Genomic DNA, 15,749 nt, shown 5'->3' on the forward strand with positions numbered 1-15,749 from the left:
ACCTAACATTGGACAAGGCAACCATTGCCTCAGAGTCAGATTTAGTCCAGAGGATTTCTAATGTTTATTCCAGTTTCAATATTCTCTGCAACTGGGATGTACTGCCATCACATTGACATGAATCTGCTGCTGGGTTTCCTCAGACAGAATCAGCATATCCACAACATGTGGGTCAGCCTCAAAGCTCAGGAACTATCATGCCATTTGCAACTTTCTCTCTAGTCAGCTTTTCTGCTCATTTCCCTTTAATGGCCTTGGCTCAAAATATGCAGCTTGTGGGGAAGGGACAGGAAATTGCACAAACCCTCAGATGATCCTGGGTGTCTGGGGTTGGCAGAGTGGCAGAAAGGCAAGAACATGGCTTTTAGAGTCTGATGGGCTTGGCTCTGATCCTAGATCTGTCCCTCACCAGCTGCATGACTTTGGATGGGCTCCTGAAACTCACTGAGTGTCTGTCTCCTCCTCTGCAGAATCTATCTGCCTTTCTCCTGGACTGTTGTGACCATCAACACTAAACAAATATATACTTTTACTCATTATAATAATATAATCCAGTGAGTATAAATATGCAATGCTTAATCAAAGCCTTGCATCTAGGAAGTGCTACAGAAGTATTTGTTGATTAAAGGAATATGCAATGTGGGAGAGAGAAAGGAACACTCCTGTGTATTGTTTGTTGGGTTTTGGTTTTAAATACTACAACACTTTTGGAGGCCAACCTAGCACTATTTTTCAAGAGCTTTAAAATTTGCAAGTCTTTTAAGCTGGCAATTCTAGTTTTAAGATTTTTTTCCCCCTAAGAAAATAACAAGAGGGCACCTGGGTGGCTCAGTTGGTTGAGCGTCCAACTCTTGGTTTCAGATCATGATCTTAGGGTTATGGAATGGAGACCCTGCTCAGGATGGAGTCTGCTTGGGATTCTCTCCCTCTCTTTGCCGCCCCCCCCCCCCAAATAAAGAAGTAAATCCAAATTAAAAAGAAAAGAAAGGAACTAGGCAAAGAATATATAAGGACATTTGATACCATAGTGTTTATAATAGTGAAAAAACTGACAACATTCTGAATGCACACTAATGGGGGATTGTGCAATCCAAGTATGGTTCACCCTCAGTGGATACGTGTAGCTACAGCACATGCTGGAAGAACATTTGGTTTAGAGAATAGGCCTTGATGTCTGTGATGAATTGAAGACTGGCCAGACGCTTGCTGGGTATGTGGACTTTGGCAAGTTTACTCAAAGTTCTCAAAACATTAATTTTTCCATTTGTAAAGTAATTATAATGGTGCTGATCTCCTTGGGCCAGAGAAAAATTGACAAATAGGACAGTTGCTGGTAGGCCACCAGGGCCCCAAAATGGCAAGAATGAGCAATTGACACAAAAAGATGCATGAAGTAAAATAATGCAAGCCAAAAAACCCATATGATCACATTGTTGTGAAAAATACACCTATACGTAGAATGTATGGAAAAGTTTTGGAAAGATATATGCAGACATGTTGATGGCGGTTATCTCAGCGAGGGTGTTGTGGATGGGTTTTGATTTCTTTTTGTTCGTGTGCATTTTCTGTTCACTACTGTGTAATAGGATCATTCCTGCAGTAAAAACACATTCAGATTATGGGTATGTGTATGGTGTAATATCTAGAGTATTTGGGAAAGGATTTTTGTACTGTTTGGTACAGTTTGATGATCTTTCCTTTTTTTTTTAATTTTCAGATTTTTAATAAATTAATTCCATCAGTGAGAAGCATAGAGAACTCATGCCATTGGCAATCAGATTCTTTCTTTTCTGGGAACCATAAATATTAGGGAAGGAAGACAGATGTACTACTCTAGCAGAGCTCCCTCCATGTGGAATTATTAGTTTGATGATTTTTCAAAAAGAGAGATGACCTGATGGGCAGATTTAATTAGTCTAATCAAGATTTATCAGAAAATATGGGTGCCTGAGTGGTTCAGTGGGTTAAGTCTCTGCCTTAGGCTGAAGTCATGATCTCAGGGTCTTGGGATCGAGCCCTGCATCAGGTTCTCTGCTTGGCAGGGAGCCTGCATCCCCTCCTCTCTCTCTGCCTGCCTCTCTGCCTACTTGTGATCTCTGTCAAATAAATAAATACAATCTTTAAAAAAAAGGTTTATCAGAAAAGAGTGAGCTCTGTCCCTTTTGGATGAGCTTGCATTATAGTCCCATCAAGGGATTTTGTATACTGACTCCTTGGGTGTGTCTAGGAATGCAGGGTTGGAGTCATGACCTATAGTTCCCTTTGGGACATCACCAATGGTAAAAACAGTAACCAACATTTATTAAGCCCTAACTGTTTACAGGCATGGTGCTAAGCACTTCCCATGAACTGTCCAATTGCAACAAGCCTGTATTATGAAGCTCTTTTTTATCATTATTACATGGCTTAGGACATAGAACCATGGATTATCTTACCATAGGCTAAAATGTGTTTAACTCAGTGTTTTAACATAGGTTTAAAAAAATGCCCAAAGTTTCATGGCCACTAAGCGCTATGACCAGGAGCTACAATATTCAAATATACTGTCTCCCAGCTAGAGAATTCGGACCAATGAGACACCTTGACAATACCCAAGGACACTTTTCAGCGACCAGCCTCCTGAGTCGATGAGATCATGAGTAAGTTTCTTTGTCAATAAAATGGCGACATTAAAGGTGCCCATTGTGAGGAATCCATGAGCAAGTGCATTACTCAGATGGAATAATATTTGTGTACTGTATATTTTGGCACTGTTACCCACTGAGCTCTGTAGCAGAATCCTTCCCAGCAAGGGTCCAAGGGACCACCCCAATAAACCAGCACTGAAATGTCAGGTTCCCCGATTTGCTATCTCCATGCTCTCTTTTCCCAGATGTCATGATGACAACATTTCAAACAATGAAAATGCAAACTCTGGTTGTATGTGGTCCTTCTTTTGCTTTCCTGTGATGGAGCTGACCACTACCATCACCCTTGTGTGATCCTTCAAGCAGGCTTGCCCTTTCCTTTCTTCAGGGACAGCTCAGATGTTAATAAGGATAATGATAATGACCATCTTCAATATTTTGGTAATTTCAATAACCCCCTTTGCTGGAGTTAGGTACACTTAGACGTTAGTGCTTGAAAGTGTCTATTAATTATGTTATTTATCATTTTTCTTATTTTATCTTCCTCAAGTATTATCTTGTCTTACATTTTGGAGTGACAGACTTTTTCTTGTGACGAGATACAGCATTATTAACCATAGTCCCCCCATGTACCCCACACAGGGACAGTTTTTTCCTGCATACATTTTAGTTTGCACATTCAACCTTAAAACAAGTTTATTCCTCTCTAACAAGACAGAATTGTGATGTGGTTGAGCTGCCACCTGACAGCAGCTCTCTGACTCCACAATCCAGACTGTAGGGCAGGCGTGTTATTTAGGATTTATCTAGAGATTAAGCAGCCATGTAAGACACAGTGAATCATATCTTCTGGCTCTGGGTCACACGGGTGTTGCCACATGCTATGTAAACATTAGCCTTATTCCAGTCTCCTAGGGGAAGACTGTTAAGCTTCATAACAAGAAAACAATGTTAAAATCCAGTAGAAATAAATTATTGCAAAAGCGAAAAGGCAATATGCTCGGAAACATCTAGAAACTCTCAGATATCTGGATTTATTATCCTAATGAATACTAGCAGTGTTTTCAAGGTTTCATCCAATTTTTTTTTCTTCTCAGATGGAAAATTGGTGGAATTGCTTCTACCCCAGAATAGGGTCCTCTCAGTTTGGGGGTGAATCTCCTTTTTTCCACTTCCCTCCATGAAGGTGGGACAGTGGGGCAAAGGGTGAGAAGGATTAGCCAGCAGTTATCAACCACTTCTTACATGCTAGGCACTGGTTCTGAATCTGAGAACTTTAATATGTTTTAACTCATTGGTAGTCAGCGTTTTTATTAGTCGGATGTCACAGATGACAAAGCTAAGACATGAAGGAGAATTTGCCCACATCATGGCGGAGCCAGGATTTAAACATAAGGGATCAGACTCTAAAACCTGCACATTATTCTGTTCCTCATTTGCAACCCTACTGCTCTAAACTGCAATTTCTCCTCATTACTTGTGGACCCCCCATTTGTGAACGGATGTCTGCCAGCTCAAATGTATGTATGTATGTATGTATTTAAAGATATTATTTATTTATTTGACAGAGAGAGAGATCACAAGTAGGCAGAGAGGCAGGCAGAGAGAGGAGGAAGCAGGCTACCTGCCAAGCAGAAAGCCTGATGCGGGGCTTGATCCCAGGACCCCAAGATGATGACCTGAGCTGAGGGCAGAGGCTTAACCCACTGAGCCACCCTCAAATATATTTATAACACTTCCATCAATACTCATCGCTGTCCCAGTCCTTCTCAGACATGCAGTTGCACAAAGTGGCAAAAACACCTGCGGTGTCTAAAGGGAGCCAAGGTCACATCCGCCTTCTCGCTGTGGATCTCTGTAGTGCAAGCTGGTGTCCTCCCCGGGGTATAGTTAGTGCCGCATTTTCCGCATTTTTGTTGTTGCTGCTGTTGGTGGTGATTTTGCTGTTTGAGGTGGCTTCTAGGAGCAACACTAAAATGCTGTTTGGTGTTCCCGAGTGCAAGAAAGCTGTAATGTATCTTCTGGAGGACGTAGGTGTGTGGGTGAGCTCTGTGGGGGCATAGGTTACAGCATTGCTGGCCGAGAATTCAACATGAGCAAATCAACTATATCTATGTCTATCTATCTATCTATAATTTTTAAAAAAGATTTTATTTATTTGACAGAGATCACAAGCAGGCAGAGAGGCAGTCAGAGAGAGAGAGGAAGCAGGCTCCCTGCTGAGCAGAGAGCCCGATGTGGGGCTCGATACCAGGACCCTGGGATCATGACCTGAGCCGAAGGCAGAGGCTTTAACCCACTGCGCCCAGGCGCCCTCGACAAAATATATTAAATAAACTGGCTTTAAACGGGAACACACATAAAACAGGGCTATGTCTTGATCGTCTGATGAAAATGTTATGATCAGAGACTCGCAAGAACCCAGTCTTGTATTTCCCCAAGGAGCAATGGTTCAGTATTTACTGATTCAGGGTTCTCAGTGACTTTATAGATGACAACTACCGTGAATAATGAGAACCAACTGTATTTATATTGATTGTCCATGTATCTATCAAACTCAATTAAACTTCAACAATATTAAGATGTTTCATTGTGGTGAAAGCTCTCCAGGAGGGTGGGAAAACAATTCTTCAATTGAAATTGTCTCCCTTGCAGAGTTGGGTATCATGGGAGGCTATCATAAACCCCTGGGACACAATGACCAGTGAAAGACAGCTATTATGAAGATGACAGCATTTTGAATCATTTCAGGTAGGCTGGGACAGGCCAGTGAAGTGATTTCTAGTGCAGGCATTAAACCCACATGCCGTTCCCACCCTTCCAACAATAAAAAATCCAGACTTCATAAAAATTAAATTATATGCCAAAGTCCAGTGGAAATGAATCATTAGAGGAGGAACATTCAAAAAATGTCCTGTACAAGGCAGGAAGGTGAATTCACCACCTAGTTAGGGCCCAAGTATGTCTTATGATTTTATTTTGCAAAAGGTTTGCTCCTGCTGTTTCAAGTTTGACCGCTCAGAGTTGGTTCACTACGATTGAAATTACTGTGTATCATTCAAAGATTTAGACTTTCTCATTTTTGTGGTGGTTGGCTAGAGTCTGACCTTGAGACCAACCAGGGTTAATTTTCACAAAGAAATAAACCTGCAGAATTATGTATTTTTACAGTGATAAATAAAACTCAGACATGAATTAGTTTTTTCTTCTTTGTGAAGATGAAGAAATTAAGGCCCTGTCACCCACTGGGCCCCACCAGCAGGTGCACGAGGAAATCTCAGGTCTAGATCCCATGACTTCCATTCAGGATTCTCATTAGCCTACTGTCTCCCTAGAGCTGATGGAACAAATCCTACCTTCTTGGGAAAAAAGAAAGCTAGGGTGTCCTAGCTAGGGTAGATGTGAAAACAGTAGGCTGTCCCCCATTCATCTTCTCTACTCTCTCCAGAGGTGGTCAGCATTTAAGACATCTGAGCTTGGTGAATGCCTGAGTGGCCAAACAATGCACCATTAATCTAGTCAGCCACCTTCTGAATGCTTGAGATAAGTACCAAATGAGACTAAAAATGTATGCCTCAGTGCAAATCCTTCCAAGCTGGAAGAATCTTTCAAAGCATATCTCCCTGATCCGGGATAGGTTCTTACTCTGTGGCCCTTGACGTAATTGAAATACGTCCATTTACTGATTACTACGTACCAGGTACCATGCTATGTATGCCACATTTCCCATCATTTAGTGCTACAGAAGTTCTATGATTGCAACACGATTAGCAGCCCGCCGTACAGTTGAGGAAAGTAAAGCACAGGGATGTGTTCATCTTGTAGCTGATGGGTAATTAAAGAGGGCAAATTTGGAGACAGGTGACACGCTGCTGTGCCAGTATTTCCTGTCAGCAGCATGGTGTCCTAGATCTGGTATCCAGGAATGTAGGTAGATGAATTTGGCCTTGTAGTTAAACCTCATCTAGCTACTTAACCTCTTGGATCTTCAGGATTCTCTTGGGGATAATAATACCTACCCCGAGAGCAAGCTGTGCCAGGTATGTCTGTTATTAGAACCGTGTGTAACACAGTTTTAGGATTACCTAGTGGTGAATCAAAATGGTCCAACATTTATTTCTATGTGTGCATGAGGGAACTGGAGGTGGCCATGGGGCGGAGAAGATGTCTTTGGGTGGCTGCATGTATATGCTCTTAATGAAATAACCCTCCCAGCTTTGTAGAGATGGAGTGCTCGTAAGTCCTTGATCATAAAGTCAACTCTTCTGAAAGTGGCACCTTTTCTTGAGAGGGTGTTTGCTTTCCTCCTCCTTGGATAGACCACGCTCCATGAATTCCCTGAATAGTTTCACTAGAAAAGCCAAGATCTGGGACATCTACAATCGACTCTCTGGACTGTGCCTGCGTCCCCTCCCACTGGCTGGAATTTTTTATGGGGAGTTGGGACAAAGGCCATTTTGTGGCGACTCCCTCTGACCCCTGCCCAGAACTGGCTCTCCCGGAATGTACTAATTGCTGCTGAACAAAAGGACGCCTGTGTCCCTCTCGACTCCGCGGCAGTGCATTGATTCTTTATGGTGTTGGTATCAAAACAGCCAGTGTTTCCACTCCGAGGGCTTTTCGCATCGGCAGAACACAGCACCTTGGTATCCTGCGCTCCCAGGGAAGTGAGTGTGAGGCTGTTGTGGGCAAGAAATGACAGGCTCCGTTTACCTACCAGCCCGTGGAGGAAAACACCTTTGGCTGGTCACAAGGGTCTCTTTTGTCTCTATGGGCATGGGTAGCTGTGACAGACTCTGCGGCCCAAACCTGGTGTGGAAAACCAGTCAAACGTACTATTCAAACGTATTAAAACCACTCAAGCATATCAAATCTGCCAGATGGATGTGGACCTACGAAAGAAACATGGGCCTCCCCAGAGAGGCTTTTAAAAAGAAGAACAAATGAAGGGCATGGAAACGGGGTAGACTGAACTCCTTCGTGAAAGTTTCTTGAAACTGTAAATCCGTAACAGCACACAAAAAAGAAGATGGCGTTCCATTAGTCAGTAAGGATGGAGGGCTGTTCTTGAAGATGGAGGGCAAGACGAAACAGCAGAAAAGCCACCCAGAGGATATTCTGGTGAAAGGCCGCAGATGTACCGAAAGGTGGGAGTCCTGTGCCAGTCTTCTATAAAAACTCAGGCACAGATAGGACTCCTGGGCTCTCTTTGGGGACATAGCTTGAGAGCTGCCTTTGGAAGGCAAGGCAGCCCCTTCCCCCAACTCCTACTTCCAGAAGCAATGACTCTGGCATCCTGACTCAGATAGTGAGAGTGAGCACTGGGTGCTAAGAGAGAAGGAGGTGCCCCCAGAGGCTATTGAACCTGAAAAAGAGGGGCACCTGGGTGGCCCAGTGGGTTAAAGCCTCTGCCTTTGGCTCAGGTTATGATCCCAGGGTCCTGGGATCTGCTGCATGGGGCTCTCTGCTCAGCGGGGAACCTGCTTCCCTTCCTCTCTCTGCTTGCCTCTCTGCCTGCTTGTGATCTCTGTCAAATAAATAAATAAAATCTTAAATTAAAAAAAAAAAAAAGAAACTGAAAAAGAATGGAGACCTGCCCACAGCAGAAAACCCTACCTTATAATCACCAAGAGCGAAGTGCAGTGAAAGTAAGCCTCATCCACAGACAGACGTGGAGGGAATCCTCAGTATGAAAAGAAGCGTAAGAACGACCATTCCAGACAGATGAACTTCAGAAGGAGAACCACTGAGCATGACAGGGTGTATGTGGGGGGAAATCATTCTCCAAGGAAATTGTGAAAACAGAAAAATACTTGAAGATAAAGATTAATTGATTAATCAATGTCTGATGATGGGTTAATTGGATGGTCAGTAGAAGAATAGCTGAAATAAAAAAAGACCCAAGTAGAAATTCTATAAATTTGAAAGATGATTTTTAAAACTTTTATACATAGAATAAATATGTGAAAAATAGATCCATGATTCAAACGGCTGAACCAAGAAATTCTCCTGATTTAAAAGAATTTGGGGGACACCAGGGTGGCTCAGTTGGTTAAGCATCTGACTCCTGGTTTCAGCTCAGGTCTTCTTCTCAGGGTGGTGAAATTGAGCCTTGTATCAGGCTCTGTAGTCAGCACAGAGCATGCTTGAAATTCTCTCCCTCCTTCTCCTTTCCTCCCTCTCATGCATGTGCTCTTAAAAAAATAAAAAAAATAATTAAATTTTAAAAATATGATAAAAACATATTCAGCGGGGTTGGGAAATGTTTCCTGGGGTCAGAGCACCTTAGTTCCGGTCCAGGTTCTTCCAGCAGTATGACTTTGGCCAACTCACTGAAACTCCCTGGGCTTCATTTTGGTTTCCTTTTTTGTGAAGAAATGAGACCGAACTGTATAATTTTTGAGTTTCCTTAGATTTCTAATATTCTTTGCAGAGCAAGAAGAGGAGGTCAGTGATGAACTTTTTCCAGAAGAAAAGTACAAGTATATATACTTTTCACTTCCTGTGGAACAAAATGTTGGTTCCAGAATAAGATAGAAAGAAAAATAGAGCCACTTGACATTTCTTCTAGTCCTCAATTCTACTATTTCTTTATTTGTGTAACCGTCGAAGTTAAATTTGGGGTGGTCTATATGTGTGGCTACTGTGAAACTGAAGTAAGGCAAGTAAAAATGCACTAATTGTCTCCTTTCTTGAGGTCTTGTGTTGGCCTGAGCCCCTTCTGGTGGACCTAGGAGAGCCTGGGGCATCTCTAACAAACATACCACTCATTAAATATTAGCTTATATTTTAGTTTATATTTAAACCCAAGAACACATTCTTAAATCTCACAGTTATTTTTAATTAAACAAATATCTGAGTGGAAAACAGGTAAAGCCTCCCCTTTGACCCAGTAGCCTCAAGCTCTGGGTTGTGTGATATTTCATAACATACCCTAGTCCCTCTTGACTGATGTCATCACTTGAAGTCCCATGTAAAGAGTCCACAATAATCCATATTGGCTGTTCTGGTTTCCAGGCAGAGGATGATGGCGTGCTTTCTCTTGCCACACCCGATGTCATGCCTGATGGATCTCACCAAGACTTAAGAGCCAAGCATCCCCAGACAGCTAACACTAAGTAAAAACCAGGTTTCTTATGAAGAAGCAAACTGGTAAGTATCCGAGAAGGGTTGAATCAAATTCTAGCACCATCATATAGTAAATGCTTAACTCTGTACAGACTAATTTAGCTCTAAAATCTTGGGGGTTTTTTCTCCCCTTTAAAATGGGGTTAATAATACTGCCCCCTTTGTACAGGGTTTTTGAATTTCAATGACATAATAGAGGTGAAGTACACCGTCCTGTGTGGGACATAGGACCACTCAACATATACTTGCTATTTTGTAGTAATTTTGTCTTAAGCAAATTCAAGTTTCTTAAGGGACTCAGTAAAATTTTATAGATGGAAAATTTTGCAGTCAGTGTGCAAACAAAGTAATTCTCTCATCCATTGCCAAATCCAAGGTTGTAAAAATTTACTACTATGCTTTCTTCTAAGAGGTTTATGGTTTTGCTTTTGTATTTAGGTCGTTGGACCATTTTGGTTAATTTTTGTATACAAAATGAGGTAGGTGTCCAACTTCATTCTTTTGCCTGTGGATACCCAGTGGATCCAGGACAGTTTGTGGAAGAGACTGTTTTCTTTCCTATCAAATGATCTTGGCACACCTGTTGAAAATCCACTGCCCATAGATATCTGAGATTATTTCTGGACTCCCAGTTCTATTTCATAGAGTGTATTTTTCCTTATGCCTGTATGACACTGTCTTGATTACTGTTGCTATGCAGTAGGTTTTGAAATCGAGGAGTGTGAGTCTTCTAAAGTTCTGCATTTTTACTTTTTTTTTTTTTTTTTTTTTTTTTTTGGCTATTTGGGCTCCTGGGGATTCCACATAAATTTGAGGACCGGCTTTTGCATTTCTGCAAAAAAGGCCATTGGAATTTTGAAAGGGATTGCATTGACTCTGTAAATCACTTTGGATAGTCTGCCATCTTAACAATAACCAGTCCAGGAATGTGTTTGCTTTCTATTCATTTAGGTCTTGTTTCATTTCTTTCAGTAATACTTAGCGGCTTTCAACTCACAGCTCTTCCACCTCCTTCGTTAAATTATGCCTACGTATTTTATATTTTTGGGTGCTGTTGTAAATGGAATTGTTTTATTCATTATCTTTTCAGGTTGTTCGTTGTTGGTATATGAAATCACAAACGATTTTTGGGTGTTGATCTTGTGTCCTACAACTTTGCTGACTTCATTTGTTGCTCTAGAAGTTTTTCTTTGAGTTCTTTGGGATTTTCTGAATATAGGGTCATGTCACTTGTGAATAGAAGTAGTTTTACTTCTTCCTCTCCTATCTGGACACATTTTATCTCTTTTTATTGCCGACCTGCTCTGATTAGAACTTCTAGTACAATGTTGTGTAGCAGGAGTGAAAGTGGGCATCCTTGTCTTGTACTCTATATTAAGAGGAAAACATGCAGTCTTTCACTATTGAGTGTGATGTTAGTTACAGTAAATGCTCTTTATCTTGTTGAGAAAGTTACTTTCCACTACCAGTTTTCTCAGTGGGATTTTTTTTTTTTTTTTTTTAACCAGGGCAGGGTGTTAGATTTTGTCAAATATTTTTATGCATCAATGGAGATGATCATGTGTTCCCCCCCCCCCCTTTGTTCTATTAATGTAGTGATTTACATCAGTTGCTTCTTAAATATTGAATCACACTTGAATTTCAGGGATGAATTTCTTGATCATGCTGTATAGTATTTTTGTCACATTTGGATTGCTAGCATTTTGTTGAGGAATTTTGCATCTATATTCATAAGGGATATTGGTGTGTGGCTTCCTTTTCTTGTGTTGTGCCCATGCAGCATACTCTTACAGTTTACCAAAAATCCAAGCTGCTTCAGACACTAGAAACAAAATTTTTGTCCAATTGGTATATTATTATGCAAAACCCCAGGAAAGATGACAACCAAGATCTGGTTTCTTGATCACTGTTGTTTCTCAGTGATGATTCTCAAGAAAGATACTGGTTTGTGCAATGAACATCAAGCATTCAACCCTCCTCTCATCTATTGAGTTATGTTCAGAAGAGTTGTACCATGTTGTCAAGTGCTTCTCAAACTTTAGTGCACATACAGCTCACCTAGATGTGCCATAAAACTTAGGATTCTGTCCATTTGTCATAAAGGCATACTCTTAGGCTCTGCATTTCTTATAACCTCTCAGGGGATACTGTGGCTGGTGGTCTACAGACCACACTTGGAGCAGTAAGTCTGCAGCCATGGGTTAGGTGGGGGTGAACTCATGCTTGCTTTGATTACTAATTACCTGTAAACAAAATCCTCCCATCATGAAGGTAGCCATGCTAAAGTAAAAATTCTTCAGAGGGTGCTCCAGGACTATGCCTGTGTAAGAAGAACAAGGATTTTGTAATGTGGTATACTTGTGATATTCACATGAACTAAGCCATTGGTCTGTGCAGTACAATTTGTTTCTTCTATCCCATTGACAGCAAACACGATCAGGCCATAGCAGCACTGTGCAGCTGACGAAGCTTTCCTACAGCATGTCTAGCTTCTGCTTCTGGTGGTCTATTTTGGAAAATCAAGGCCCCTCCCTGATCTCATGGGGCTCAATGCTTCCTGCTGCTACTTCCTGCTCATGTCTCAACATTGGGTTGAATCTGTTACAAGTCAGTTGCATTCACTCCAATGTCCACTTTTTGGTAGGAGCTAATCAGGTTGACTCATGGTGACACTGGTAAGGGGCAGGCTCATATGCAAGTCCTGAGAACCCTGAGCATGAGTAGGGGAGGGATTTGTGCTTAGCAGCTGTCCTGGCATGTTTCCCTTCACATCCTTTCTCTGTTCTCTCCCTTCTAGTTCCTGCCCAAGCACAGGTGGGGGCCACCATGCCTCCCTCCTCTTCCAGAGTAATCTTTTCTTCCATCCCAGTTGTAGTTTGTGTTTATCAGGAGCTTCACTTACTGTAACTAGTTTTGGATAACACTTCTGTCACTTCCTTTATCCCAAGGTTATGTCCTGAAAAGGGTACCACAACCTTTCATATTATTTCTATGTTTTGTAGAAAAATATCGACTAAAAAGTAGAATGCCAGAATGTGTTTTCCTCTTGAACAGATCATTACAAGCCTATCCCTGGGTGACAGGACAGTGATGAGCAACTTTGGGTTTGAATGCTAAAATGTGGGCAGGAATTCCTTGGGAGGAAGGTATAGGAGAAGACAAATCAACACCATCTGGGCACATTAGAGCCACAGTCTTCAAAATATGGAGCTCATGTAAACTTAAACATTTTTTGGAAAAATTTTGTACTCTCTTGCACTTTTTAAACTTGATGTGCAAAAAAACCCCTATAAGTTTAAGTAGTTGCAAAGAAATAATTTTTATGTACTGTCAGTATTGATAAAGTTGTTATATCATTGTTTTTAATATATCCAGTTAAATACATAATGAATGATATCCACCCCATCACCCATTTAAAAATAAACAAAAAAGATTATTTTTTCTTTTTAAAGATTTAATTTGAGAACAAGCTTTTCTTAATGGTTAGAAATTTTACATCAATTCTTTGAGCTCATTTTCCTATTCCACTTCCTCCACAAAAATGCATTTTAATGTAATGTGTATTTAGGCTTGGAAAATCTCCCATTGACCGCCCTCTTGTGTTTCTCTCCCAAAATTTGTTTATAAATGAAACAAAAAATATAAACAAAATAGAAATATGTATATAAGTGAAATTTAATGATTTAAAAATATTTATAACTCCATTAAATAAGGTTCCAAATAGAAAAATATCAAACTTTTAATTACTGGTTTACTATTCACCTAAAAACCAGAAATTTATCCCATTATGAGACTCTCAAAGCAACATTTTACTGGAAATGCACACTTACATGAGATGGATGGGACCTGATTTACTTATTTTACTATTAGCACACATAGCACAGCTAAACTGAGCTGAATTTCACTGTTATTTCTGTGCTAATGTCTCATTTTTAATGGATGCTGACTGATATTGAGAAATTTTGTTCACACAAATTAGATGGGGCTATAAGGACAATGCTTATATCAATGTTACTCAATTTAAAATATAACTCTTTCTGAGTGATATGTCCCAATTAACAAGGTCATCAATCATCAAAAATTATTTGATGGATAGACAACTGTTTAGTTCTTCCTTCAATTTTGTAGGAAATGAACTAAAAATCACTAGATTGGCAAAATTATTCATTATCTAATTATTACAGTGATATCTTTTCTGAACCACTGCCAAGTCTTTGGGATTTACCTTCATTTGGTACCCTGGATTGTTTCACACCTGAGGCCAATACACTATTGAAAATAAGAAGGGTCTTAGTGAAAGGGTGAGGGAATGAGGAGGACCCCTTGACCCTGCTCCCCTCAAGGCAATCAGTTGTAGGAATTAGTTGTAGGAAGCCGAAGACTGGAAATTGATGCTTAGTGCTGACATGCCCCCTTGGAAAGTATACCAATGTCTCCAGTAGGCTTGTTTACTAGTCTGGAAGTCTCCACTGGGCTGGAGAAAGCTGCTGTGTTGCACCTCAGCTAGTGACCCAGACCCAGCAGACACTCCTGTCCTTCTCAATTCTCTGCGTTTTCTGAGAATGACCCTCACACTCACTGTGACCCCATCCTCTGCAGTCTCTTCTTGGCTCTCTTAGATAACCTCCCCAAAAGAGTGCAGCACCCAATGAGTTATTTAAACTTCCTGGAAGTGTGCTTCAGTTATATAGTTCCATTGTTATTTCTAAGTTGTGTGCTTGGAAGTGCACAAGAACTCTAGGGATAGAGAACCAGGGGAAGAAAGATCAGCTCTAGCACTCATAAGAAATCCTGATCTAAATTAGGCCTTGGGCCAATCTGCCTTAAGCTGAGAGGACAGAGAAAACATTTTTTTAAGAAAGTCTAGTTATTTAAAAATAGTTGTCACCTTTCAAGAAGCCTTGGTCATTTTCTGTAAGAACTGATGACTTCATCCAATCTTGTGGCTAACTTGCAGCCACATGTAATTAAATTCTGTCTTGCCATGTTTCTGCTGCAAGATAATGCGATGCTTCTTTTCCTGCTAAGCTGCTGTGGGAGGGGGAGGCCAGGAGAAAATAGCCACCACGTGTGGCTGTGGAGGTTCAGGAACCTTCCACCGTTACACTTCCCTTGTCTGCAGGAACAGTGATGTACTCCTCTGAGGAAAAGGGGAGCTCTTATTTCACCTGTGTTCCCATTTAATTTGCATAACCATCTGTGAAGGTGATGTTACGCTCCCCACTTAATAGATAAGGAAACCAGGTCTCAGAGAGGTTATGACTTGGTCATTGTCATTCACTAGTGGAGGGCAAAACCAAGACTGCTGGTTGGGTCTGTCTTATTACTGGGGCTATGCTCTTACTAAGAGGGATGGGGGCACCTTAGGTAAAAAACATCTCCCTAGCTGTGGTCACTGCCCTGGATGGGGGTGTGGGAATCCATCATGGTAGATGACTGTGGTCTTCAGAAATGCCTAGCAGATGTGTGTCTAGAGCAGTGTTTCCCAACCATTTCTGCACCACAGCCTGTAGAGAAGAGGAAAGCAGGCATTTGGGTTACACAGAAGCATTCCAAGCTAGAGGCAAAAGGCCAAACATCCTCCCAGCTGCTGAAGGCAGCACATTTCTGACCCATCTAGAGCATGGCTGTCCAACCCACAGTGCACAAGTGCAACTCAGACGCTGTCCTTGAGGACCAGCCACCATGGCAGTGGGGTCTCTGTGGAGCTGCATTCCTTCATAGGATAAGCAATAGATGATCCCTTTTTGAATTCATGGTCACAGCCTTGTGTTCTCAGAGCACTGGCGATTTTGAATGGTAGGGTGGAAGAAAACAGGAGGACACATGTTTCTTGGGCCACTGTAATACCTCTTGTCCCTGGGGGAGGACAGGTGGCCCAAGACCACTCACAGATCATAGAGTTGCTCACTGTCTTTCTCCTTTCCTTTTAACTGATTGGCAATTCAATCAATTGAAAGAAAAGGAGAGTGCTGTTTTGAATAAAGTGAGAAG

The 15,749-nt window shown here is 41.3% G+C and overlaps 1 long non-coding RNA gene across 1 annotated transcript in view; it reads left to right on the forward strand.

The window, feature by feature from the left end:
* Nucleotides 1-15,749, forward strand: part of LOC131816770 (uncharacterized) — a 31,302-nt gene that overhangs the window by 10,547 nt on the left and 5,006 nt on the right. The window contains exon 4 of the long non-coding RNA XR_009348174.1: nucleotides 9,645-9,779. This is a non-coding gene — a long non-coding RNA (uncharacterized LOC131816770). The remainder of the gene's footprint in view (nucleotides 1-9,644; nucleotides 9,780-15,749) is intronic.

The sequence above is a fragment of the Mustela lutreola genome, chromosome 15, assembly GCF_030435805.1.
Source record: "Mustela lutreola isolate mMusLut2 chromosome 15, mMusLut2.pri, whole genome shotgun sequence".
Classification (NCBI taxonomy): domain Eukaryota; kingdom Metazoa; phylum Chordata; class Mammalia; order Carnivora; family Mustelidae; genus Mustela; species Mustela lutreola.